This window comes from Mirounga angustirostris, unplaced genomic scaffold, assembly GCF_029215605.1.
Source record: "Mirounga angustirostris isolate CCGP_5_RB_7025 unplaced genomic scaffold, mMirAng1.0.hap1 SCAF_8, whole genome shotgun sequence".
In the NCBI taxonomy this organism is placed as follows: domain Eukaryota; kingdom Metazoa; phylum Chordata; class Mammalia; order Carnivora; family Phocidae; genus Mirounga; species Mirounga angustirostris.
This window is the reverse complement of record NW_026991716.1, coordinates 100434078-100461561: the sequence shown is the minus strand read 5'-3', so window position 1 is coordinate 100461561 and position 27484 is coordinate 100434078. Positions and strand designations below refer to the sequence as shown.

Here is a 27484-nt window from a genome sequence, read left to right as displayed (position 1 = left end):
GGTGCTTGGATAGTACTTAATCCTTGTCTTTTTACCAAATTCTGGCTTCTTCCAGAAAAGTGCAGTTAAGGAAGAATTGCCTTAAGAAGATTCTGAGGACAGGTTCATGGCCCAGGAATCTGATTGCTCAATGTCCATGTCCTGTTATGGTGTGTTATTCCAAGAAATAGCCCAACTTCTGTCTTCATGCACCCCACTCACTCACAATGCTGCTAAAAGTAGTTGAGATTAGGTCAGGTTTGCATTAGTCTGGAAGCCAAGCCTTATGGGACTTTATGCTAATGTATTTAGGAGGATAAGGAGTTGCTTTGGCAATATTCTGTAGTAGTAATTCTAATCCCGTATTAGCATCACCTGGGGGGAGTACCTAAAACACAGCAATGCTTAGGCTCACTCTCAGAAATTCTGATTTAATTATTTCTAAAATGAGTCTCGGCATCCCATATGTTGTTAAAGATACCAGATGGTTCCAGTGTGCAGCCATAGTTAGAACCAATGGTCCATAATATTAGAACAATCTAGGGAGCTTTCAGAGCTTCTGGTGGCCTATGCCAATCAAAGCATATGACTGGGGTGTTTAAAGCCCTGTGATTCCAATATACAGAAAGTTTGGGAACCAACATCTGTAGAAGTGTTACTAAATGGGCACTTGAACCAAATGAAGCATTAGATTTAGATAATATGTTAATTTACCATGTTTGTACTGGTTTAATAATTATATACAATATTGTGAAGATTGCTTTTCTTTTTTTTTTTTTTTTAAGATTTTATTTATTTGCGAGAGAGACAGAGAGCATGAGAGGGAGGAGGGTCAGAGGGAGAAGCAGACTCCCTGCTGAGCAGGGAGCCCGATGTGGGACTCGATCCCGGGACTCCAGGATCATGACCTGAGCCGAAGGCAGTCGCTTAACCAACTGAGCCACCCAGGTGCCCTGAAGATTGCTTTTCATTTACACCAGTTCACTAATATATTTATTTCTAAGTACTATTGTTGGATATGCAGTTTGGGGAAGTAATACTTGATTTTAGTATTAGGTGAACTAGTGAAGTTGTTTCAGTAGTTAATGTTTCACTTCAAATTTCTGCTGCCCAAGTATTATAAATAATAAACTCCAATGAAACATTTAACAGCTAGGCAACTCAGGACTTTTTCTTCTGCCAGTGAGATCAACTGTATTAAGCAAAGAAAATATTGGTTGTTTTGCATTGATATTGTCTTTTAGATGATCTTTTGGAGGACAGGAATAACTGCTAGTTTGCTGATGTTAAACCTAAGTATGTAACCCAATGCCATTTTTCTAAACTAGCTCCAAAGAATACAGATTGCTTTTTCTGCATTCTGGCTTTTATGATTTTTATAAATAATTCCATTTTGGGGTGGCCATTTTTGCTCTTCGTGGCCAAATGGAAAACACTGGTGTTTTTAAAAATGCTAAAAAGGAAAAAAAGAAATGCTAAAGCAGCAAAATATAAAAACCCAACTACAGTCTAACAGAAAAACAGCGTTTCTTAGAAGCACTTCTCATCTATGCAAGAAAGAAGAAAGAAGAAAGAAGAAACCTTGGAATAATCATATGCCAACCCTTTCATTTTCCTATGAAACTGAGGTTAGCCTAGGTGGTGATTGCCAGTTCCTGCTGCTAATTACTGGTAGAGACGGGAAGACTGGGTCCTAGCTACATGTTCTTTTTCCCACTTCTCCATGCTGCATCATTGACCAAAAAAGTCTAACTAACTTCTCCTTTTGAGGTTCTCATGTTTTACATGAACTGTGGTAATTTATTTAAAAATGTAAATCTTCATTCTTTCCATTAACAAAATATCAATGCGTAAGGAGAAGTAAGCTTTATTTTTGGAAGGAAATCAAATGCCTACTCAAAATGTAAATTGATGGCACCCTTCATTTAGCATTGTTAAACTCGAGAGTAAATGCTACATATAATTTTCCACTGACATGTGGGCAAAGTATGCTCATCACTACATATTTAACAATTGCCACCTAAACAAGCTCCTGTCCTTGAGGTGAAATCCTCAATAAACTTTTACCTTCCTTGAGTCATTTACCCTCATTATACCTGGGATTTTTAAGGCATTCAAAAGTTTCAACAAGGGGCGCCTGGGTGGCTCAGTTGGTTAAGTGACTGCCTTCAGCTCAGGTCATGATCCTGGAGTCCCGGGATCGAGTCCCGCATCAGGCTCCCTGCTCAGCAGGGGGTCTGCTTCTCCGTCTGACCCTCTTCCCTCTCGTGCTCTCTGTCTCTCATTCTCTCTCTCAAATAAATAAATAAAATCTTTAAAAAAAAAAAAGTTTCAACAAATTTTCACATTTTTATTGCATGAATCAATTTTCTACGTTTCCTGCTACTTGCAAAAAGGATAATGCTAGGGCACCTGGGTGGCTCAGTCGGTTAAGCTCTGCCTTCAGCTCAGGTCTTGATCCCAGGGTCTTGGGATCGAGTTCCACATCAGGCTCCCTGCTCAGTGGGGAGCCTGCTTCTCCCTCTCTTTCTGCCTCTGCCCCTCCTCCCCATTTGTGCTCTCTCTCTCTCTCAAATAAATAAATAAATAAAAATATCTGGGTGGCTCAGTCGTTAAGCGTCTGCCTTCGGCTCAAAGGTCATGATCCCAGGGTCCTGGGATCGAGCCCCGCATCGGGCTCCCTGCTCAGCAGGGAGCCTGCTTCTCCCTCTCCCACTCCCCCTGCTTGTGTTCCCTCTCTCGCTGTGTCTCTCTCTGTCAAATAAATAAATAAAATCTTTAAAAAAAAAAAAGTTAAAAAAAAGGATAATGCTAGATGGCAGTGTTTCTATTCATAGTGGGCACATTACTATTACAGTGTGAAGATCAGCCACACGCATGCACATATATACATATACATATACGTGTGTGTGTGTGTATAATCTCACTTTATGATCAGTCATTAAGCATGTGACAACAAATAGCAACAATTCTGGAGCAGACCTAGAACACAGAATACAATATTCTTGGATTGTACTATAGTGAAAAAGCCACTTAAAGTGAATCTACCTGAATTAAACAAATTAATGTTGTTTGGGGAGAAATGAATGGGTCAATCCTAGAAATGGAGAGTGCTGGGTTCTAGGACTAAATCTTTCACATACTAGTGTGTGGCCCCAGGAGAATTTTTTTCTCCTCCTATAAATTTGGAAAATTCAGCAATAGCATACATGATAACTAGGGCAAACCACTTTACCTCCTTGAGTCTCAGTGTCCTTAGCTATAAGTTGAAGCAATTGCCCTTGATCAGTGGCTCTCAGTCCTGGTTATACATCAACATCACCCGGGAAACATTAAAAAATAATGATGCCCTGCCTTTACCCTCAGACAAATTGAAACAGAATTCCTGGGGGATGTGGCTTAGGCTAGTGTACTCAGAATGTGGTCTATGGACCACCAGCATCAGCATTACTTGGCATATTAGTCAGCTTGGGCTGCCACAACAAAATACCATACACTGAGTGTCTTACACAACAGAAATTTATTTCTCACAATAGTGGAGGCTAGAAAGTCCAAGATCAAGGTGCTGGCAAATTCTGTTTCTGGGGGAGCTCTCTTCCTGTTTTCTCACTGTGTCCTCACATGGCCTTTCCTTGCGCACGCATGTGTAGAAAGAGAAGGATCTTTCTCTCTTCTTATAAGGCCTCCTGTCCTACAGGATTATAACCCCACCTTTATGACCTCAAGTAACTTTACCTCCTGAAAGCCCTATCTTTAACATATGAATGGGGGTGGGGTTTGGTTCAGTCCTTATAGCTTGGGATTTTGAAACCCTTCAGACCCCAAACCGGATGTATTGAATTAGATCCTCTGGAAGTAAGGACCAAGAGTCCATGTTGTAACAAATTCTATAGGTGGTTCCTATGTACAAATTTGAGGATCACTGGCCTAGGCCACTTATTGTTACACTAGGCTGCCCACTGAATCACCTGGGGAAGCAGGCGGGAAGCCTGCTTCTCCCTCTCCCACTCTCCCTGCTTGTGTTCCCTCTCTCGCTATGTTTCTCTCTGTCAAATAAATAAAATCTTTAAAAAAACAAAAACAAAAAAACTAACAATCTCCTTAATAGTCCTGGGGTTTAATAGAGTTATTAAGAATAGTATCTGAGCAGTTGGCTTAATTAGAATTCTGTTCTAATGAGGCCAAGGTGGCAACCTTTGATGCCTGGGGTCCAATTTTAGAGATTTCCATTTGTTACAGGATGCTTATGCTAAGCAAGTTTTAAAGTGCTGCAGGTAAATCCAATCTGAGAAGCACTGGTGTAGAAGATCACTAAAGGGTCTTTCAGTCCTAAAACAGTTTGGATTTTAATATAGTGTACATAATCTAGATAATGTACATCAAAAGGAAAGTGATAGGATAGCTCTATTTTATAGTTTTAGATACAAACACATTTGTTAATCCCTTTCATTAATCGGGTGATGTAGTGCATTAAGTAGGGATTTTTTTTTTTTTTTTTTAGAATTGCTATTTTGAGGGCGCCTGGGTGGCTCAGTTGGTTAAGCGACTGCCTTCGGCTCAGGTCATGATCCTGGAGTCCAGGGATCGAGTCCTGCATTGGGCTACCTGCTCAGCAAGGAGTCTGCTTCTCCCTCTCCCGCTCCCCCCTCTTGTGCTCTCTCTCTCTCTCTCAAATAAATAAATAAAATCTTAAAAAAAAAAAAAAGAATTGCTATTTTGAGAATACATTTGCTAGATACATGGTTCTCTTTTCTTCATAAAAATTAAAGATTTATTTGATGGTCAGTGTCTTTCCACTGTATAAGACTAAATGAGGATTTGAATAGTAGCCAGATGCTTATGAGATATTTTAAAAGAATCTCACAGGGGTGCCTGGGTGGCTCAGTCAGTTGAGCGTCTGACTTTGACTCAGGTCATGATCTCAGGGTCTGGGGATCGAGCCCCACGTAAAGGCTCTGCACTCAGTGTGGAGTCTGCTTGTCTCTTTCCCTCTGCCCCTTGCCCTGCTTGTGCTCTGTCTCTGTCTCAAATAAATAAATAAAATCTTAAAAAAAAAAAAAGAGTCTTATAAATTTAGAGTCCAGGGGTAATTCTAAAAGACAAACATGATATGATTACTTTGTAAATCTCAAAAATGTCATTCAACCATATAAATAAAAGAAGTATTTCTAGTATATCTTAGTATTAAAACTTATGTTCCACATCAGGCTCTGATGTGGAACATAAGTTTTAATACTAAGAAAGTTTATATATAAACTCAGACTGGAGTTACATAATTTCAAAATCTCTTTCAATACCAGGAATATAAATCACTCTAGGATAAAAACTGTAGATGCCACTTCACCCAAATATATAATAGTTGTATATAAATGAAATTTTAAAACATCTCAAATTACCAGAGGTCTGACCAGTGAATTTAATTGTAATACTGTCAGCACAAAAGTTAGCACATGAGAGTAGAAAACACAACCCCTTGATATTTTCTCTTTTCTCTCCCAGGCACATGAAACAGTTAAAAACTCAACAATTAAAAAACCTCGAACTCATCAGAGAGGAACAAATAACTAACGAATCAAAACTAACAATCTGGGGCACCTAGGTGGCTCAGTCATTAAGCATTTGCCTTCGGCTCAGGTCATGATCCCAGGGTCCTAGGATCGAGCCCCGCATCGGGCTCCCTGCTCGGCGGGAAGCCTGCTTCTCCCTCTCCCACTCTCCCTGCTTGTGTTCCCTCTCTCGCTATATCTCTCTCTGTCAAATAAATAAAATCTTTAAAAAACCAAAAACAAAAAAACTAACAATCTCCTTAATAGTCCTGGGGTTTAATAGAGTTTTTAAGAATAGTATCTGAGCAGTTGGCTTAATTAGAATTCTGTTCTAATGAGGCCAAGGTGGCAACATTTTCAAACATACGAACATGCTAAATATCCATACTAGTGGTCACAAAGCAATGGGAGACTTAACATCAAATTGGTACATCTACTCAAAAATCCATACTCTGGGACACCTGGGTGGCTCAGTCAGTTAAGCGTCTGCCTTCGGCTCAGGTCATGATCCTGGGATCCTGGGATCGAATCCCACATGGAGCTCCCTGCTCAGCGGGGAGCCTGCTTCTTCCCCTGCCTGCTTTGCCCACTGCTCCCCCTGCTTGTGCTCTCTCTCTGACAAAAAAATAAAATCATTTTTTAAAAAAAGATGTGACTTTCTTTCCATATGCAGATATAGGATAATATTCCTTCTCTGTAAGCAAGTTTATAAGTAAAACATAACTTGGTGGGGAATTGTTTGAAAATGATGTTGCCATATGAATTTTGCTTCTGTTGGATGCCACTAAGAATGACCATGGCCTAGCAACTTAACCTAAGAGATCTTGCTTCACAAGTCAACGATACCATTTTATGAGGAAAGCAAGCTATGTCAATACTTAGAACCACAGATGAACTGAGATTAACAAATGCTTGAAGGGAAAAGGAAATATTATAGAATTCTGATTTGTAATAATACTGTAAAACTCCCAGCTGTTTCCACTTAACCACAACACCTGTTATATATACTGTATTGAAATGAAAGATCTGTATTACAGTTTCTATTTTGAGAGTGAAAGAATAGCATTGAATTTCGCATGTCCCTGATCAATCAGATGTCATTCTCTGAAAGCTAAGAAGCTTCTGAATTCTTCTAATGTGAAAACACTATTTAGTACATATAGGAAACAAGACATATCACTATAGTAGCTGAGCTAAAATTATAAATAGGAAGAAAGATATATTTAATTTAAATTTGATCATGATGATTGACAATGACTACTGAAATCCATAAACAATGATAACAATGGTTATTTTTTAATTACATTTTACCATTAAGAAGCTGGACAAAATACACTGTTCACTTTCAGTCAGGAAATTGCTGAAATACCATTCTAAACATAAAATTTTGTTTTTGTTGCAAGAAGCATTGTCAGAACTAGAACTATCTGTATTTTCTTGGTTCAGAAATATATAAGCAAGTCTTATTTGCCAGCTTTACCAGAAACTGAAGCAGAATATGTCCATGTCCTTCTTTCCCCAATAAGCAGAATAGGTGTAATGAAGGATAAATCAGAAAATGTAAATTATTTTTGGCCTCAATCTTTGCAGGTGACTTTTGTTGCTTTGACATTGAAATGGCAAATGGTGGCTCAATTATTCTGGATCAGCAATTTAAAAAGTGCCACATTCTATATCCTGGGTGACTGAAGTGTCAGAATTGTATAGGGAAGCAATATTTCTCACGATACCTTCTCCTTCAGAATTGTGTTCTGCTTTTATATATCACTGTAAAGTTTTCATTTTAAATTTCAGTTACTGGTTTGGTAGTCCTACGGCTCAGAAGTATAAACAAGTCTCATTGGCTACGGACCTCCAAGTACATGCTTGAGGCATAACACATGAAAGACATGTGTCTGAACAGGTGCCCAAACTTTTCTACAACCTCCTTCATGTAATGCACCCTTGATAGTCTGGTCCCATCAAGGCAAGCCCTTTGAGGAGCTGACATTCCACCCGCCTCTTCTGCTGAATGGCATCAGTGAGGAGGAACGTCAGCTAGGTCTGGCCCAGAGAGCTTGGAACCATCCAAGCAAAGGCCTCTGATAATTTATTAAGATGTCCATAAGACTTAGTATCATCCCCCTACCCATTTTTTTATGTCTCTACCCACAGTTTTAAAAGGCAAAAAAACAATATGGGAGTTGTGGGAAAAAGAAGTTGTGAAAGAAGGATATCATCACATCTGCAAACTTAGAGGAAGTGTTCCCTATTCAGTATACCAAGAAATCGTAAGAATTGTGGGGTGCCTGGGTGGCTCAGTCATTGAGCGTCTGTCTTCGGTTTGGGTCATGATCCCAGGCTCTTGGGATCAAGCCCCGCTTCGGGCTCCCTGCTCCGGGGGAAGCCTGCTTCTCCCTCTCCCACTGCCCCTTGCTTGTGTTCCTGCTCTCGCTGTCTCTCTCTGTCAAATAAATAAATAAAATCTTAAAAAAAAAAAAAGAAATCGTAAGAATTGTTACAAAGTCTAATGATCTGTTTCTGACAGTTCCCCTAAAGCAGATTTTCTTCAAACTTTTTTAAAGCTAAAAACTAACATGGGTATATAGTTGACAGACAACAGATAATTGATAGATGAGAAAGATACAGAAATAGATACATTTAAGACAGTTTCAGAAACCGATATTTACATTTTCCATTTTAGTCTATTTCATTTAAAAAGACAGATTAAATCTAAGGAATCCAGAAGGATATACATCAAAATGCAAAGGCATTGGCCTGATATTTCTCTGCGTCTTCACTGACTTTGACACACATAAATGGATTTTCATACATTTTAGACACGTACATACATGGATCTTAACAGACTTGGAATCATCCAGGGAAGTAGGTTCCTGGAATGCACCATTTAGAATAGGAAATATTCCTATGGAGGTAGGGAGAGGATTCTAGAAATATTTTGGATGCTACCGATAACATTATTTTCTTAAAATTCTCACATAGTTTGGGGCACCTGGGTGGCTCAGTCTGTTAAGTGTCCAACTCTTGATTTCCGCTCAGGTCATGATCACAGGGTCCTGAGATTGAGCCTTGCATTGGCTCAAGCTCAGCGTTGAGTCTGCTTGGGATTCTCTCTCTCTTCCTCTTCCACTGCCCCTCCCCCTGCTCATGCACTTTCTAAATAAGTAAGTAAATGAATGAATGAATGAATGAATGAATGAATGAATAAATAAATAAATAAAATCTATAAAAAATCTCAAATGGTTTATTAAAGGATGAGAGAGAAGGAAAAATATTTTTTGGTTTTTAAAAAAGTCTGATGGGGTGCCTGGGTGGCTCAGTCGTTAAGCATCTGCCTTTGGCTCAGGTCATGATCCCAGGGTCCTGGGATGGAGCCCCGCATCAGGCTCCCTGCTCGGCAGGAAGCCTGCTTCTCCCTCTCCCACTCCCCCTGCTTGTGTTCCCTCTCTCGCTATCTCTCTCTCTGTCAAATAAATAAATAAAATCTTAAAAACAGCAAAAAAAAGTCTGATATAAGCAAGTCTCTGCTGATGCCATGTAAAAAAACCAAACTTGTTCTTATGGTTAAAGGGCAGGAGCCAGGGAGTGGCTCGCTACCCATCAGCACTTGATCCTTCTGAAGAGTGAGCTAGTACTCTGAAAAGGGAAGAGAAAGAACACTGTTTGGTAGATGACAGAGAAAACCAGAATTTTTTTCTGGCATTATTCTGGGGAGGGGCATTATTAAGGAATTTCTAAGGCTCACACTTCTTAATTAGCTAAACAGTTTTTGTTTGTTAGTTTTTTGAGCCATGCTTTGGAAAACTACCAAGACTTCACTAAAACCACAGCTCTGTGCGGAGTCAAAGCTAGTAATTAGTGTGAGATGGTGAAAAAGGGAGACAGCAGCTTAAGGCCCAAAGATGGCTCTTTAGTAATGAATTTTGGAAGCACCAGCTATGCAGACAGGAGCCCATGAGCAGAAACTGCAGGAGGGGCTGTAGGTGAGGAAACTTTCTATGCCCCAGACTTGTAGGAACCCTGAAACACTCAGTACAGCTACTGCAGCCAAATGCAGGCAGCATGCGTGAGAGAGGCTAGCACTGGATGGGGATCCAAGTATATGCGATTCAGGGGTATCTTGGCTCTGCCATCAATTCCTGTGAAAATAAGTTATTCCACCCACCTGGGTGCCAGTATCCTCATATATGAAAGGAAAGGGTTGTATCATCTGCAAGATTCCTTGCATTTTAGAACTTTATGACTCAAAATTCTTGACCCATGGAACAAATGCCTTCCAGGTCAGAACTGTCCAGCTGAAATATAATGCAAGTTGCGTATGTAATTTTAAATGTTTAGTAGCTACATTAAAATATATAAACGGGGGGGCACCTGGCTGGCTCAGTCAGTAGAGCATGTGACTCTTGATCTTAGGGTTCTAAGTTTGAGCCCCACATTGGGTAGAGATTACTTAAAATAAAATCTTAAAAAAAAAGATCACAACACTTTTGTGACGTCATCATCTATATACAACAAATAAATACGTACAAGGAAACAGGTAAAATAAGGTTTTATAGGGGTGCCTGGGTGGCTCAGTCGTTAAGCGTCTGCCTTCGGCTCAGGTCATGGTCCCAGGGTCCTGGGATTGAGCCCCGCATCAGACTCCCTGCTCCGCGGGGGGCCTGCTTCTCCTTCTGCCACTCCCCCTGCTTGTGTTCCCACTCTCACTGTCTCTCTCTCTGTCAAATGAATAAAATCTTTAAAAAAAAATAAGGTTTTATAAAATTTCTGCATGACCCAATATGTTCAAAATACTGTGTGTCAAGGTGTCTTTGAAATCTCAAGTAGCTACTCACACTTCAAGCGCTTGATGGCCATACACAGCTAGTGGCTACCATCTACCAAACTGGACAGCACTGCTCTAGTGTAAAGTTCATAAGATAAAAGCAGGAGCTACATTTCTCTTTGGTGCTCTGGGCCATGGTTCCAAAGCCTGGCTATTCACCAAAATTACTGGAGCAACTTAAAAATATATCTATTTCTGAACACTCCCCGTTCCTCGGGCATGGGTCATATCTTAGAAAAATCTCACCAGATAAATCTGATGAGCAGCCAGTTCATACCAATCTGCAGGGAAGTGTTTGAAAATCTTTTTACTGACCGAATTAAGCCTTCATGCTATTGGAGAGGTGAGTGAAATAAGGGAAGCAGTGGTCATGTGGTTAGTCCCCCCACCACACCAGATAGTTATCAAAGGACTATCTGCTGTCTACTCAGTGGGCTGGAAGATTTCAACACTAATCCTGAGAGCATAGGGTGCTTTCAGTTATTGAAGACTAACTTTTTCAAGTTGAAAGGTATTAAAGAACAACTAGCTGATGTTGCAAAACAAAAAAGGCCAGATTCTACTCTGCCGGGACACATCCAGCTGGTGACTTGGAGCTGCAGCTGTAACCATGAATCTATTTCTGAGCCTGTTTAACATTTCTGTGTACGCTAGTTGCCCTCAATCTAGGACCGATTCTCACCTTCAGATGTCCTTAGTTGAGTGGTAACAGAGCAGTTGGAAAAACTTTATTTATTTATTTATTTATTTATTTATTTAATATTTTACTTATTTATTTGACAGAGAGAGAAATAGCGAGAGCAGGAACACAAGCAGGGGGAGTGGGAGAGGGAGAAGCAGGCTTCCCGCTGAGCAGGGAGCCCGATGCTGGGCTTGATCCCAGGATCCTGGGATCATGGCCTGAGCCGAAGGCAGACGCCCAACGACTGAGCCACCCAGGCGCCCCTGAAAAAACTTTTAAAGGGAAGAGTCCCATAATACTTTCATTTTACTGACATGAAAAGAATGGGTAAATGTATTAGAAGTCTCTAGACTTCCATAATCATTTAAGCATGGACAAAAGAGGCTACTAGGGAATTTTCAAAAAACAGATACGTTGAAATTAGGTTGATTAAGCTCTAGCCAGTGTTATCCCAAAGGGAAAAGAAAGGAGTCTTAAATGTAGATGAGGATATTTGTGGCTTAACTGGAGTAGAAGGCTGAAAAGTATCAGCCACAAAACAACAGATGAGCCCAAAATGGTGACATGGAGAATGCAGCCTCCTTCCCCCTGCAACAAAGATCAACAGCTATTCACAAACAAAATGAGCTCCAGCAGAGTTCTGGCATCCACTTAAGAAACTTTAGCAACACAATGGAACAAAACACCTGAAATCTCACCAGAAGGGAGTGAAGACAGCTTCATTTTCCTGTATCATCCCATCCCCTGCCGGTACTGTTCTAGCCAAGAGGGAACTTCACAGGTAGAAAGAGTTCCCTTTGACAGGAAAAGAATAGTGGGATGAGCAATCAGCTTACCCAGCATTTTGGGACACTATACAAAAGTCCTGCTTTGGTTTCACCCTACCCAGACCAGCACAGCAGAGACAGAGGCAGCTGGGAATGCAGGTGCTACCAACAGCAGCCACGCAGCCGGGGCGATCACAGCTCATAGGGGCCTGATCCCCAGACTAATTCAGAACCCCTGCAGATTTCACCAACTTTCACCCCACAGGTATTCTCATTTGGTGATGCCAGCCACCTGAGTCCCTCTGCCCACCCCCACCCACCGCCCACCGCTTTACCCCCATCAGAGACTGGAACTTCACCAGCAACCAGCCCAGGCCTCTGCAGCTGCAAGAGTGCAAGACACCAGCACAAACCCCCACAGTTGACCCCCACTGCTGTGTGCATATTCAAAGTTAGCCATTCTGTGCACTTGTACCCAATGGCCTGAACAACTGTCCCTGACCTCAACTGCAGTGTGCATACCCAGGGAGAGACTGTGGAGCCACAGGAGGATAAACTGACAGCCAGGGTCTCCCTATCTGCTTGTGGGCCCAGATCAGGCCCTGTCCTTTGTCCTAGCCTGCACCACTGTGTTTACCTGCCACTAGTCCCTACAGCTATACACCTGTATGCCCCTGCATGCACAAGCCTACAGGGCAATTGTGCAGCCATGGAAGAACATGCCAATAGCCAGGGCCCCTGCAGATGCCCCAGCCAATGTTGCCTGTCCCTCCTCCGCCCCCCCCCCCACTAAGTATAGTGCAACCAGTTCCTGCCATTACACAGGCACCTGCAGCTGGCCCCAGTAGCACAGTACGTGCATATCACCAGCTCCAGCTGCCACTGTTGCCTGCCCTGCTCCATAGCCATTGGATCTGGAGGCCACTGAGAACCCCAACAGCCCTTGCAGCCACTATGGACCCCCACTGTGCTCACCAGGTACCACACAGTTGTCAATGCTATTCACCCCAGTAGCCTGAGCCAAAAAGATATCATGTCCTTCCCATCCCCAGCCTGGTGCTGCCACATGCCTTCACAGTTGGTGCCCAGTACCCCAGACCTGGGGTCATAGTATGCTCTAGTGTGCCCCACCCATAGGTGAAAGTCTTCATTAATGAAGTCAGTCCATAAAATCTGGAAGAGGTGACTTTTTTCAAATGCACAGACACCTACACAAGGCTACGGAGATCACAAAGAATCAGGGAAACATGACTCTACCAAAGGAATACAGTAAAACCCTTAGTGGGGCGCCTGGGTGGCTCAGTCGTTAAGTGGTCTGCCTTCGGCTCAGGTCATGATCCCAGGGTCCTGGGATCAAGTCCCACATCGCATCAGGTTTCCTGCTCAGCGGGAAGCCTGCTACTCCCTCTCCCACTCCCCCTGCTTATGTTCCCTCTACACTGTCTGTCTCTCTCTCTGTGAAAAAATAAATAAAATATTTAAAAAAACCAAAAAACCTTAGTAACTGGCCCCAAAGAATTTCCCAACAAAGAATTTAAAATAATTGTCCTAAGGATGCTCAGAGAGCTACAAGAGAACACCAACAGAAAATTTAACAGTATCAGGAAACAATACAAGAATAAAATGAGAAGTTCAAAAAAGATATAGAAAACATTAAAAAAAAAAACAACCCAAATTTTGGAGGTGAAGAATGCGTGACTGAGCTGAAGAACTGAATAGAGAGCTTCAACAGCAGAGTTAATCCAGAAGAGAGAATCAATGATCTAGAAAACAGATCAATCAAATGATTTAATCAGAGAATAAAGAAAGAAAGAAAGGAATGAAGAAATCCTACGGGCCTTATAGAGCACCATTCTAAGAAATAATGTTTGCATCACTGGAGTCCCACAAGAAGAAAGGAAGCAAGGGGTAGAAAGCTTATTTAAAGGAATAGTGGCTGAGAACATCCCAAACCTGGAAAGAGATTTGCATATCCAAGCTCATGAAGCTAATAGGTCACCCCCAAAATTTAAATCCAAAACAGTCTTCTCCAAGGCACATTATAATAAAACTGTCCAGGGGTGCCTGGGTGGCTCTCAGTTAAAGGTCTGACTTTTGTCTCAGCTCAGCTCTTGATCTCAGGGTCGTGAGTTCAAGCCCTGTGTTGGGCTTCACACTGGGCATGGAGACTACTTTAAAAAAAGAAAATAAATAAAATAAATAAATAAAACATAACAAAATTTTAAAAGACATACAAAATCTGGATGGATTAAGAAAAAAAAAGACTCACATTATTTGCTGCCTACAACAAACTCAGCTGCTTTAAGAATACATGTAGGTTCAAAGGGAAGGGACAGAGATATTTCATGCAAATGGAAACCAAAACAAAGCAGGGGTAGCTCAGCTATACTTATGCAAGACAAAAAAGACTTTAAGCCAAAAATAGCAACAAGAGACAAGATCATTATATACTGATAAAGGGGTTAATTCATCAAGTAGATATAACAATCATAAATATATATGCACCCAACATTGAAGCACTTAAATGTATTAAGGAAATACTAACAGATCTGAAGGGAGAAGTAGACAATAACACAGTAACAGTAGGGGACTTTAATACCCCACTTTCAACAATAGATAAATTAAAGATGGAAAATCAACAAGGAAACATTAGACTAGAACCATAATTCTGACCAAATGGACCTAATAACATATACAGAACATTCCATCCAATCAGAACACACTAGAGCATATACAGAACATTCCATCCAATCAGAACACACATTCTTCTGAAATGCACACAGGAGCTTCTCCAGGATAGATTATATGATAGGTCACAAGAGTCTTAGTGAATTTCAGAAACCTGAAATCATGCCAAGTATCTTTTCCAACCATAATGGTTTTGAAATGAATAACAGGAGAAGAGCTGGAAAATTCACAAATTTGTGGAAATTAAATAACTCACTCCTGAACAACCAATGGGTCAAAGAAGAAATCAAAAGAGAAAAAAAAAATCTTGAAACAAACAAACATGGAAATACAATATATCAAAACCTATAGGGATACTGCAAAAGTAGTTTTAACCTACATTAAGAAAAAAGATCTTAAATAAACAAGCGAATTTTATATCTCAAAGACTAGGAAAACAAACTAAGCCCAAAATTAGTAAGAGGAAGGAAATAGCAAAGAGCAGAAATAAATGAAATAGAGATCAGAAAAACAATAGAAAAGATCAATGACACTGAATTGTTTTCTGAAAAGATAAAATTGACAAACTAAGAACTAAATTAAGAAATCAGTCCAACAAACTAGATTAACTAGGAAGAGGGAGGGAGGGGGAAAAGGAAAGAGAGAGAGAGAGAGAGATCAAGCTCAAATGAATAAAATCAGAAATGAAATAGGAAATATTACTACTGATACAACAGAAATAGAGAGGATCATAAGGCAACTATGAACAATTACAGGCTAACAAATTAGATAACCTAGGAGAAATTGATAAATTCCTAGAAACTTACAACTTACCAAGACTGAATCATGAAGAAATAGAAAATCTGAATAAACCAATATGAGTAAGGAGTTTAAATCAGCAATCAAAAACCTCTCAACAAAGAAAAACCCAGAGCCAGTTAGTTTCGTTGATGAATGCTACCAAACATTTAAAGAAAAATTAATGCCAGCAAAATATCATTCTTTCCTGGAGTGGAAAGAGTGATTTTCTGGAATCACTGCTTCGCATTCTGACAAAGTTCTAACTGCAGTTCTTGTAAGGCTTTACTGTACAGCAATACCACGAGTTTCTTGGTTCCCTTAATGTACAAACCCCCATCTACCCCTAAAATAACTCACCACTTTTGAGACAGCATGAAAGGAGGAACTCTGTTTCTCGCAACCAACAGAACCTGACGAGAATAAAGGCCAGTCCCTAGAGTGGTTGTTAAGATTTGCATCAGGTTTGTGTGATATAAGACCTAAGCAGCACATAGCACACAACAGGCTTTCAACAGATAAAACTTTATTTATTGGTTGGAAATAAAAATGTTTTCCAACCTTAAACATTTTTTTAAAAGGATTTTGATCATTAAATTCATACAGTTTGGGTCAACATTTATTCAATGAGTTCCCTAATCCTCACCTTACATCTCAAAGACAAATGTGAGGAAGGAGACTCTGCTCCTTTTTTTTTTTTTAAAGATTTCATTTATTTATTTCTCAGAGAGAGAGAGAGAGAGCACAGTACGGGGGGGCGGCAGGCAGAAGGAGAGGGAGAAGCAGGCTCCTTATAGAGCAGGGAACCTGATGCGGGACTGGATCCCAGGAGCCTGGGATCATGACCTGAGCCGAAAGCAGATGCTTAACCTGACTGAGCCACCCAGGCATCCCAAGGAGACTCTGTTCCTGTGTAGCCTGCACTAACTATTACCTTCATTCTCTTTAAGAGGACTATATATCAGGAAATATTACCTCCAAATATTGCTGCAGGTTTAGGTGTATATTTGAAAGTTCTCTTAAGTCTAGAAAATGATGCTACATCACTCTTTAAAAGCAGATAACCATTATGATTATGATTCAGCATCTGAAGGCTGCTTACATCTACTTTAAAACCTTTTTTTTTTTTTTTTTTAAAGATTTTATTTATTTATTTGACAGAGACATAGTGAGAGAGGGAACACAAGCAGGGGGAGTGGGAGAGGGAGAAGCAGACTCCCCGCCGAGCAGGGAGCCCGATGCGGGACTCGATCCCGGGACTCCAGGATCATGACCTGAGCCGAAGGCAGTCGCCCAACCGACTGAGCCACCCAGGCGCCCTAAAACCTTTTCTAAGAATTTCTATACATGGCATATGAGTATGTTTAGACTGACTATAAGATTTTTTTTAATTTTATTTTTTTAAAGATTTTTTTTTTTTAATTTTATTTGAAAGAGAGAGAGAGAGACAGCAAGAGAGGGAACACAAGCAGGGGGAGTGGGAGAGGGAGAAGCAGGCTTCCCGCGGAGCAGGGAGCCCAATGTGGGGCTCGATCCCAGGACCCTGGGATCATGACCTGAGCCGAAGGCAGACGCTTAATGACTGAGCCACCCAGGCGCCCGAAGATTTTTTTAAATTTAAAATAATAATTATCAAATCATTTTACATTAGCTTAAAGTTCACAAAAAGCAGGCATCTTTACAGACAAGCTCTCATCAAAGGAGAAAAATTCTAAAATAAGCCATGCCATATTTATCTGAGTCCCTTTATGGCACAATGTCGGGTGTCCTGTGGCTAGAGACAGATCTATATTCAAGTAACAGCAGTACAACTTATTTGCTCTATTACATCAGGCAAATTGCTTAGCCTCCCCAAATGTCATCTTTTCTGGGGATATTAATGCCCATCTATAGAATTAAATAAGAGAATGTAAAGTGTTGGGCAATGCCAGACAGAGTAAATGCTCAAAGGTAGCTATTACTGTTAATGAAACAAAGTCTATTTAAAGACCTTACTGATAAACAGTTATAAGATTTTCTGGAAATTAAGAAGGCCTTCATGAAGAAAGATATTTATTCCCAGTAACTACATAACAGATAACAACATAAACAGATTTATTTGGAATACTACAAAGGAAAATATCCCTAAATTTTCCACCCAATATTACCTGACACTCACACACTCACACACAAATATGCACAGTGCTGCCCCACCACCACCCTTAGTAATCTTTTAATTTCTCCAGAGAAAAAGTAGGACATAAAGTTCCTTCTGTTAAACCACAACTTAGAGGTCATGATCAGTTCATTTGGAAAAACATCCATCAGTGTTTAAACAAACTCAGACTCATACACATAGATGCTTCCACATACACACATACACACAAACACATTTACTCACATGTGTATTTGCACTATAAATTAGTAAATACCTTGATTTTAGTACTTAGCTAACATAAACAAATGAGGAGGTGGGGAAGCCCAAGCACTTATGATGACCACAACACTCATGCCTCTGGCTTCCGCTTAACTGTCCCTGATGCAGTTGTCTGACAAACACATTCCACATTTCCACAAATCGTTCTGAAAAAGAAAGAAAGAGAAGAACAGACAGATAGGGCAGGGGTAGGGGAGAGAAGTAGAAGGAAGAGGTTGGAGGAAGAGGAAGAAAGGCAGGAAATGAAGAAGGAAGGAAGTGGGAAGGAAAAAAGGAAAGAGAAGAGGGAAAAAGGAAGATTCCATGTGTGAGGCATGTACGTGGGTTGGCTTGGCAAACCAGGTCAGTTTTGGGAAGCCAATTTTTTGCCCACCCAAAGCTTGCCCAGACTTGCCCTAAGGCTATGTTGCAAAACAGGTAGTAATTTCTCTGCCAGGCATATTATTGGGATGAGTGGAGTCCCAGACCTGACTAATGTTTCTTCTTGGCCCTCTTACTTCTGTAGCACAACATCTGAGGTTGTGGTGGTTTGACGTGTGCTCCTCAAAGCATCCCAAAGTTCCTGCTTTATATTTCTCAATTCTTTGGTATTTACTAACCCATTCAAGAGCTATGGACCTCTGCTCCACCTAATGCTAAGACTATGGATAACCCTTTTTGTAAAAATATATATTTTAAAGATTTTATTTATTTATTTGTCAGACAGAGAGAGAGAGATTGAGCACAAGCAGGGGGAACAGCAGGCAGAGGGAGAAGCAGACTCCCCGCTGAGCAAGGAACCCGATGTGGGGCTCGATCCCAGGACCCTGGGATCATGACCTTAGCCGAAGGCAGATGCTTAATGACTGAGCCACCCAGGCGTCCCAGATGTTAAGTCTTTTGCTTTTAAGAACAACCATCCCAAACACATCTATCTCCATGCAGAGTCTAGAAATTAAGATCAATGACCCATGCCAATTCAGCACCATATTGAGAGATTCTTCCAGGGCAGGTACTTAATCATTTGAAATAGTGCTGTGTTTGGTGAGCCCTTGTGATTGAGAAAACAAATGGTTCTGACTGGTCATATTAGTTGAACTAATCATTAGACATAGTAACGGGATAAGCTAAGTCTGAAAGGACTGGTTGTCCAAGGAAACTATGTGTAGACAGATAATAGTAGGTTCACTCACTTAACATTCAATAAGGTATCACTATGTATTGATACTGATTCCAAGAATATATAAACACCTAAAATCATAAAATGTTGTAGCTGGACATCTAGTTTAACCCTTTTATTTTACATATTTACAGACAGAATTGAGGTCTGGAGATTTTAACTAACTTTTTCCAGATGATGGGAGAGACTGGAATGAATTTTGGTTATAGTCCAGTGGGAACTAAGTGTAACCACGGAGGTTACACACAATTAGTAAAGGTTTAATGATGGGACTTAAAGTTCTCATAAGCTAAAAAGTAGCACTCTGAGATGAGAGAACTGAGGCCACTAGAAAGATGTATTATAAAACATGAGAGACAACTCTCCAGGTTCTGAGTTGAGATAAACATTCCTCAAGACCTTTGTCTCCATTCATAGCACCAGGGAGCTTTCTGATTACAAACTCAAATTCCTAAATATCCTAAAATTAGAGTTGTAATACACTGGATGATAGAGAATACTATTCTAATCAGCAAAGACTGATCATTTGAATTAAACTGATAAAACCTGAGTTTCTAAAATTATATACTTGAGGGCACTGGATTTATGAAAAACAATCCAAGATGGTCAAATACCTTATTCTTTCTCTCTTTTTATGGAATGTTATTAAAAACTGCAGGATATATATATATATATATAGCTATTTTATGAGGTAAAAATAATGAGTTATTAATAATGACAAATACCACTATAATAGAATGTAGTTGTGATATATTTAGTCATTAAGAATGTAATATTATAATTAGCTACAAAAATAGTTCCTAAGACTTTAGATGTTAATAAGGTTACCAATTTCCTTAAATAAAAACCAAAAATTATAAGATGTGAAATGAAGTTCCTTTTTTTATCTTCTACCATACCCAAACAGAACCTCTGTTTTCTCTCATGGGTACCAGCAAGGGTTATTCTGTGGCTGCCAGGAGATCTGGGTATGGGATAGCCAAACTGAGATCAGATGACTGTGCTGTTAAAATAAGCATTCTAGGTGTGCCTGGGTGGCTCAGTCGTTAAGCGTCTACCTTCAGCTCAGGTCATGATCCCAGGGTCCTGGGATTGAGCCCCGCATCGGGCTCCTTGCTCTGTGGGAAGCCTGCTTCTCCCTCTCCCACTCCCCCTGCTTGTGTTCCCTCTCTCACTGTCAAATAAATAAATAAATAAATAAATAAATAAATAAATAAATAAAATCAATCTTTAAAAAAATAAAATAAAATAAGCATTCTAGATTATGGATTCATGACACTGGGGACTCAGCAAGAGGAAAAACATTCACATCTCTACTGTAGGAAAGTTATTAACGGTGTTGACTATTTCGAGGAAAAGGTGAAAGGTAGACAACTACATTTGTACTTAATCACAATAAATTTTCTACTAAACTCTATGTAAAAACAAACTATAGTATCAATAATATTAGCCAATTTCAGTAGCTTTTAACAAATAAACATTCTTTTCTAAGACTCTAAGTTCTGTGTAAAATAATACAATGCAGAATAGTGACTGGAATGTTTCATCAAACAATGACTTTCAAGACTTTTTTTTTTTTTTTCTGAAAGGAACATGTGCCAGGGAAATTGTTATACAATGAAAATCTATCTTCATCATGTATAATTTCATTAAACCCTCCCCCCAAAATTGCTCTAGCTTTTTTCCTTGCTTGGAAGCCGATTATATGTGTACATGCAGTATACCGGTTTAGTGAAAATACATGTTTGGCACATAACTCCTCTTTGAGAATACCATCAAAGCAGTGAGGACCTGCCTGATATTTAGAGAACCATATACTTTGCTCTTTAAGAAATAGTTTTAAATATCATAATGATCAACTGAATAGAACACAATGCTTCACTGAATTTTTTGCACCCTCAAAGAATAAACAATTGTGTCAGGGGTTTGTCCCTGAGAAAATCTGGATGGAAGCTCAAAATGTAATTTTCAGGGGCGCCTGGGTGGCTCAGTCGTTAAGCGTCTGCCTTCGGCTCAGGTCATGATCCCAGGGTCCTGGGATCGAGCCCCGCATCGGGCTCCCTGCTCAGCCAGGAGCCTGCTTCTCCCTCTTCCACTCCCCCCTGCTTGTTTTCCCTCTCTAGCTGTCTCTCTCTCTGTGTCAAATAAATAAATCTTTAAAAAAAAATGTAATTTTCAGATTGGCTTATCCTGAGTTCTCTGGCATAAACTTTTCTGATATGAAAAGGAGAGATGTAAATTCCTTTCTCTGAAGAATGAGGTTTTTTTTGTTTTTTTTTTAAGGATTTTATTTATTTATTTGAGAGAGAGAGAGAGATAAAGAAAGAGAGCACAAGCAGACGGAAGGGCAGAGGGAGAGGGAGAAGCAGACTCCCCACTGAGCAGGGAGCCCGACTTGGGGCTTGATCCCAGGACCCTGAGACCACAACTCGAGCGAGGGCAGACACCCAACCAACTGAGCCACCCAGATGCCCCTGAAGAATGAGTTCTAATGTAAGTATGCTTCTTTAAATGAAGTTTATTGCCACAGGAGTTAGAGAGTCAAAGATTTCTATTCTGTGAGGAAGTAAGTAGATCCTAGAATAATGTAGAAGGATAGTACATTGACTTTCTATATCATTCCTCCACCGTCCTCTTGAACAGTTTTTATTAAGGCATTTGAAATGGCCTGATCACTTTCAATTTTCTTATTATCCTATTCCTTTATGACATACAAATCACTTTGGAATAGAGAAAAAATAAAGTATAAAATTTGAAAGTAAAGTGTAAAACCTCTTTCTAAAATGCAGTTATAAAGTTAGATAAAATTGACAAAACCAATAATTTCAATACTCTGAAAATTGACCAAAGGTATACAACAATCTGAGAAGTGTTTAGGCTTGAAAAACTGTTGAATTTTGAGTAAGAATAAAGAGACTGTGGCATTCTGGCCTGAAGCTGCTCTCTACCCCCTGTTGCCTCTTCAGTAAGGACAGAGGTTTGGTAGAGGTAGGGTAGGCTATAAAAACTGGCAGCTTCTCTGTCATGGTAAGTGCGAGCTCACTCGGTTTGGAGTGGTGGGAGACAACCACTCCCAACATTTTTAGTGGAAGTAATGAGCTCTTAGGTGGGTGAACGAGAGAGCCAACAGCTCTACTAGTCCGAGGTTGTGGTCATGGTTGAGGCATATTCCTGTCTGTGTATATGTGGAGACGAGAGGGAGCCAAAGCTAGTCACCCATTCCAGGCCAACCCTGGAGCTATGTGCATGCATAGGGGAAATATGAAAAGGCCCACTGGAAAGTAAAAGTTGAAACTGGAGCACACTTAAAAAAAAATAGCCTGAACTTTCAACGAGCTCCCATATTCACAGAGATTCACTGGCAGAGGACAGAGAACTTACTGGCTCAATGTGTTGAGCACAACCTGTCAAATCACTAAGTCATGCAGACACAGGGAAACAAAATAAAAATAACCATGTGTGTGGGGGCGCCTGGGTGGCTCAGTCGTTGAACGTCTGCCTTCGGCTCAGGTCATGATCCCGGGGTCCTGGGATCGAGCCCCGCATCGGGCTCCCTGCTCTGCGGGAGGCCTGCTTCTCCCTCTCCCTCTCCCCCTGCTTGTGTTCCCTCTCTCGCTGTGTCTCTCTCTGTCAAATAAATAAATAAAATCTTAAAAAAAAAACACCGTATGTGTATATGTGTGTGTATGTAGATATACTATATATACATGTATATCTGTATATATTTATTTATATATGTATATTTATTTATATACAGAAATATGTGTATATCTGTATATATACATATATTTATTTATATACAGATATACATGTATATATGTACATAAATAAAACTTTGCTCAGTTTAAGAAATAAAGATATACACATATATGACATATATAATACATATGGATCTATGCACATATGTGGGGACATCAGCACATGCAAATGGCAGGAGAGAAAAATTTTACAAATTTAGTCCAGGCAAGTTACCAAATTATCAAACAAGAATCAACAGCAGCAATAACCTTCAGAAGTAAAAATAAATAAGTAAGTAAATAAATAAATCTAGACTCATTACAATATGTTGTCTACTATGTCTAACCAGTTTTCAACTAAATAATTATGAGGTAGGCAAAGAAACAAGAATGTGTGACCTATATTCAGAACATAAAGCAGTCAATATAAATAGTCTCTGGTTTAAAAAAAACGTCTCTGGTTGTTCCTAAATCCCAAAAGTTGAATTTTGTAGACAAAAAATACAAAGCACTTATTTTAAAAATTGGCTATTTAGTTCAAAGAACTAAAGTAAACCATGTTGTTTTCTTTTTTTAAAGATTTTATTTATTTATTTGTTAGAGAGAAAGAAAGAGATTGAGCACAAGCAGGGGGAGAGGCAGACAGAGGGAGAAACAGGCTCCCTGCTGAGCAAGGAACCTGATGGGGGACTCGATCCCAGGACCCCAGGATCACAACCCGAGCTGAAGGCAGATGTTCAACTGACTGACCCACTCAGGCGTCCCAAAAGTAAACCATGTTTTAAGAATTAAAGGAAAGCATTATAATAATGGATCAAGAAACAGAAATTCTCAGTAAGGTGGTAGAAATTAGAAAAAAGAAACAAATGTATATTCTGGATTTGAAAACCGAAATGAAAAATTCACTAGAAGGGCTCAAAATCAGATTCAAGATGACAGAATTAAAAATCAGTGAACCTGAAGACAAATCAGTAGAAATGATCCAAGCTGAAGAACAGAGACCAGTGAAACAACATCAAATGTACCAGTATCCATTTAATGGGAGTTACCCAAGAAAAGCATGAGGAGGCAGAAAAAATATTTGAAAAAATGATGACTGAAAACTTGCCAAATTTGATTAAAAACATTAATCTGCTTATTCAAGAGACTCAATGAACCCCACATAGATAAATGTGCATGAAACTCTCCTTCCTGGCTTTCTGTGATTGTGTACTCTCATGTGTCCCCTCACACCTCCATGACTGTTCCTTCCTTGTATACTTTTCTTTCTCAATCCCTTTTTTCCCAGCGAGTATATTTTAAAATCCCATGCAACTCTTATCTTTTATACCACATATTCTCACGTAGAAATTCCATTCATTTTCACAGACTATCAGTAAAAAGACTTTCAAATTTAATTACTAGGTTGTCTGGTTCAATACCTCTTCTTGGATATTTATTTCACTAGTCCACTAACAGCAGAAGAACAATTCTTCTTCTGCTGTTCCCTATTTCCATAATAGTATTAGCACTAAGCATAGGAAACAGGGAAATAGGCAACCTGAAACCTCAGTTGCCTTCCTCCTTTTCTCCTTCCTATTTATTTCCACTACTACTTCCCTAGCTCAGGATTTCATTACTTTCTCACCCAGATTGATCATACAGCAATAACTGGTTTTCATGACCTTGTCCTCTTCTCTCTTTAATCCGTCCAAAACATACTATTCAGATTAATATTCTTAAAACTTAGCTCTGATCATTACAGTCCCTTTTAAAACAACAAAATGATAGTTTCCCATGGCTCGAAAAATAAAATCTGAGTTTGTTAGCAGAACATTGCTTTTTTTTTTTTAAGATTTTATTTATTTATTTGACAGAGAAAGACACAGCGAGAGAGGGAACATAAGCAGGGGGAGTGGGAGAGGGAGAAGCAGGCCTCCTGCAGAGCAAGGAGCCCGATGCGGGGCTCGATCCCAGGACCCTGGGATCATGACCTGAGCCGAAGGCAGACACTTAATGACTGAGCCACCCAGGTGCCCCCAGAACATTGCTTTTTAAACTATATTTAGCACTTCCTTTCATCAACCTAAAATTCTAGTCACGAAAAAAATTTGGAGACTTTCATCAATTGAAGTAAGTTCTAAAAAGAAGAAAGAAAAGGAAAAAATGGAAAAAAAGATAATTACTTGTGGGCGTTACATGTTCCCTGACAACTTGTAAATGTTCTTAGATTTAACATTATGTAAGTTCTTGGAAGTGTAGAGTGGCCACATCAGCTTTGGGAGATGAAAAATTCAGGACACGTGGCCATGGAATATGGTAAGCAGATGGACAGGATTGGGGTGAAGGAGATCCCACTCTGGACTTTTTCAGCCAGTTAAAGACAAGAAGAAGACAACCTACTTTATCTACTGAGAAAAACCATGTTACTAGTAAATGGATACAGACGAATAGAGATTCTAGCACAGGATGCATGAGAAAAATAAAACAAAGATTACAGCAAACATTTCTGAAATACTCAGTTTTGCTATTTGGAACCACAGTAGTTCCAGATGGTCCTGAGCAAGGATGTCTGGGCAAGCCCTCAGAGGTCCAGAGACCCTTGACTACAGAAGCTGGAGAATCCTGATGAACTGGCATGAAGCTGCTTTGTTTTTATAAACATGTTGCTGCCTGAACAGTATTTTGCTGGAAAATGGAAAAAGCTTTCTATCACTCTACAGCTTTGTGAATGGAATAAGCTGCACAGATTTTGCAAATTAGGTAACAAAAACTCTGCAGATGCTGCTTGGGTGTGGGTCGAATTGTTTAGCTAAGCTTTCCACTCTCTCTGAATTTATGCCAAAGGTAATCTTTGGTTCAGTCTATTAATTATAATAACTTCTAAATTCATATGATCCAAATTTAAAACATTTCACTATGAAAGGATGCATATTAATTAAAGATAAGTAGAGCCAAAAAAAAATAAGGTTAATCAGGACACCAAACAGAGTTGTGAAGAATAACAAAGCTCTTGTTATAGGAAAGAACTGATGAAGTTTATTCTTTGTGGTTTTTGTCGTTTCTCTTATCAGACAGAATCATGGTAATTGCAAAATTTCTGTTGGAGTTTCTGAAGGTGTAATCTTCATAGTTATACCAAATTTAAGAATGTTCTACAAAACTGCCAGAAGTGTTATTCAATAGAGGAGTAAAAAGTCTATATAAATCAGAGCAGACATAACTTATATTCGAGGTTCTCAGAGTCATTTCTAAAAAACCAAATCACACAGGTCATTTTTGCTAGTAGTCATTAAGAAGTATGTCAAACTGTTTTACTCTATATTTCTGAAATCTCAGACTTCACCAGAACATCATTTTTCTAAACGTTTTGTCTTTATTTAACCTCAGGACCCTCTGTAATCACCAGTAATACTAATGTTTTTCAATACTAATGCAGATTAATTCTGCAATTAGGATTTTCTAATTTTAAATGATGAATACCATTGCAAAATTTAGCTAAAGGAAATCTTGCACAAAACAACTTTTCTTATATATGTTTTCCTCATATGTACAAGGTACTATAGGATGGCAGTGAGGAGCAAGGGTTCAGAAGCCAGATCATTTAGATTTATGTACTAGCTCTACCACTTACCAACTGTGTCACATTGAGCAAATATGTATTCTCTGTGCCTTAGTTTCCTTATTTGTAAAACACGGGTAGTTATAGTACTTATAACTCACAAGGTTATTGCTTTTAAAAAGATAAAATGTAAACATGGGCATTATCAGTAAGTATATCACTATTATTAGCTATTCTTATAGTCATAAATATTAATACATATATATCAGTCATTAATATTTTGCAACAGAGACTATGAACTTAGCCTAAAATATATATATATAGATATTTTGGGCACAAGATAATTATATTAAAATAATTCAATGTTATTGTTTTTCTTCAAAACATGCAAACAAACACAACAGACCACATGTCATTCAGGTAGGTGACATTCTGTATTATTTTTAAAATAATGTGTATTTTTGGGGTGCCTGGGTGGCTCAGTCATTAAGCATCTGCCTTCAGCTCAGGTCATGATCCCAGAGTCCTGGGATCAAGCCCCACATCGGGCTCCCTGTTCCGCGGGAAGCCTGCTTCTCCCCCTCCCACTCCCACGGCTTGTGTCTCCCCCTGTTTGTATTCCCTCTCTCGCTGTGTCTCTCTGTCAAATAAATAAATAAAATCTTTAAAAAAATAAATAAATAAAATAAAATAATGTGTATTTTTTAAAACGTGTTTTAGAAATTATAACTAACATTCAGATGAGCAAGTCTTTAGCTAAAATTAACTCTATCACATTATTTAGCATCTTGCAGGCTTGTATACCATTCTTTCATACAACTTTTTAGATTCTGTCTAGGTCATCATGATCCTTTTCAAGAGGGTGCATTTTCTGTTGATATACTGCAAGATATATACTTTTAAATTTTTCTTCTATAAAACACAGATTTATTATTAAATAAAATTACCCGCAGATTCCAAAGAAGTTGACATCTAAATATAAACGTACAGCAGGGATGTTCATATCGTGAACATAATTCTGAGAGAGATGTTTATGATTAAGTACACACAGAGAAAACAGAAAACAATATCAGCAAAGAGAGCCTTATTCTCTGGATACAGTTTGTGAAACTTGGGCAGTGTGTGCATTAAGAGAGCCACAGGAAATGAAACTGTGAATTACTTCAAATGGAAAAATAAGGTAGAATCCTTTACCTTTCAGAACGTGATTTGGCGGGGCGCCTGGGTGGCTCAGTTGGTTAAACGTCTGCCTTCGCTCAGGTCATGATCTCAGGGTCCTGGGATCGAGCCCCACATCGGGCTCCCTGCTCAGTGGGGAGTCCGCTTCTCCCTCTCCTTCTGGGCTCGTGCTCTCTAAATAGATAAAA

At 39.4% G+C, this 27484-nt stretch overlaps 1 protein-coding gene across 1 annotated transcript in view; it reads right to left on the bottom strand.

The window, feature by feature from the left end:
- Positions 1–27484, bottom strand: part of DSE (dermatan sulfate epimerase) — a 112295-nt gene extending 84811 nt beyond the window's left edge. The window contains exon 1 of the mRNA XM_054505519.2: positions 27312–27484. The gene's annotated coding sequence lies outside the window, so the exon portion shown is untranslated. The remainder of the gene's footprint in view (positions 1–27311) is intronic.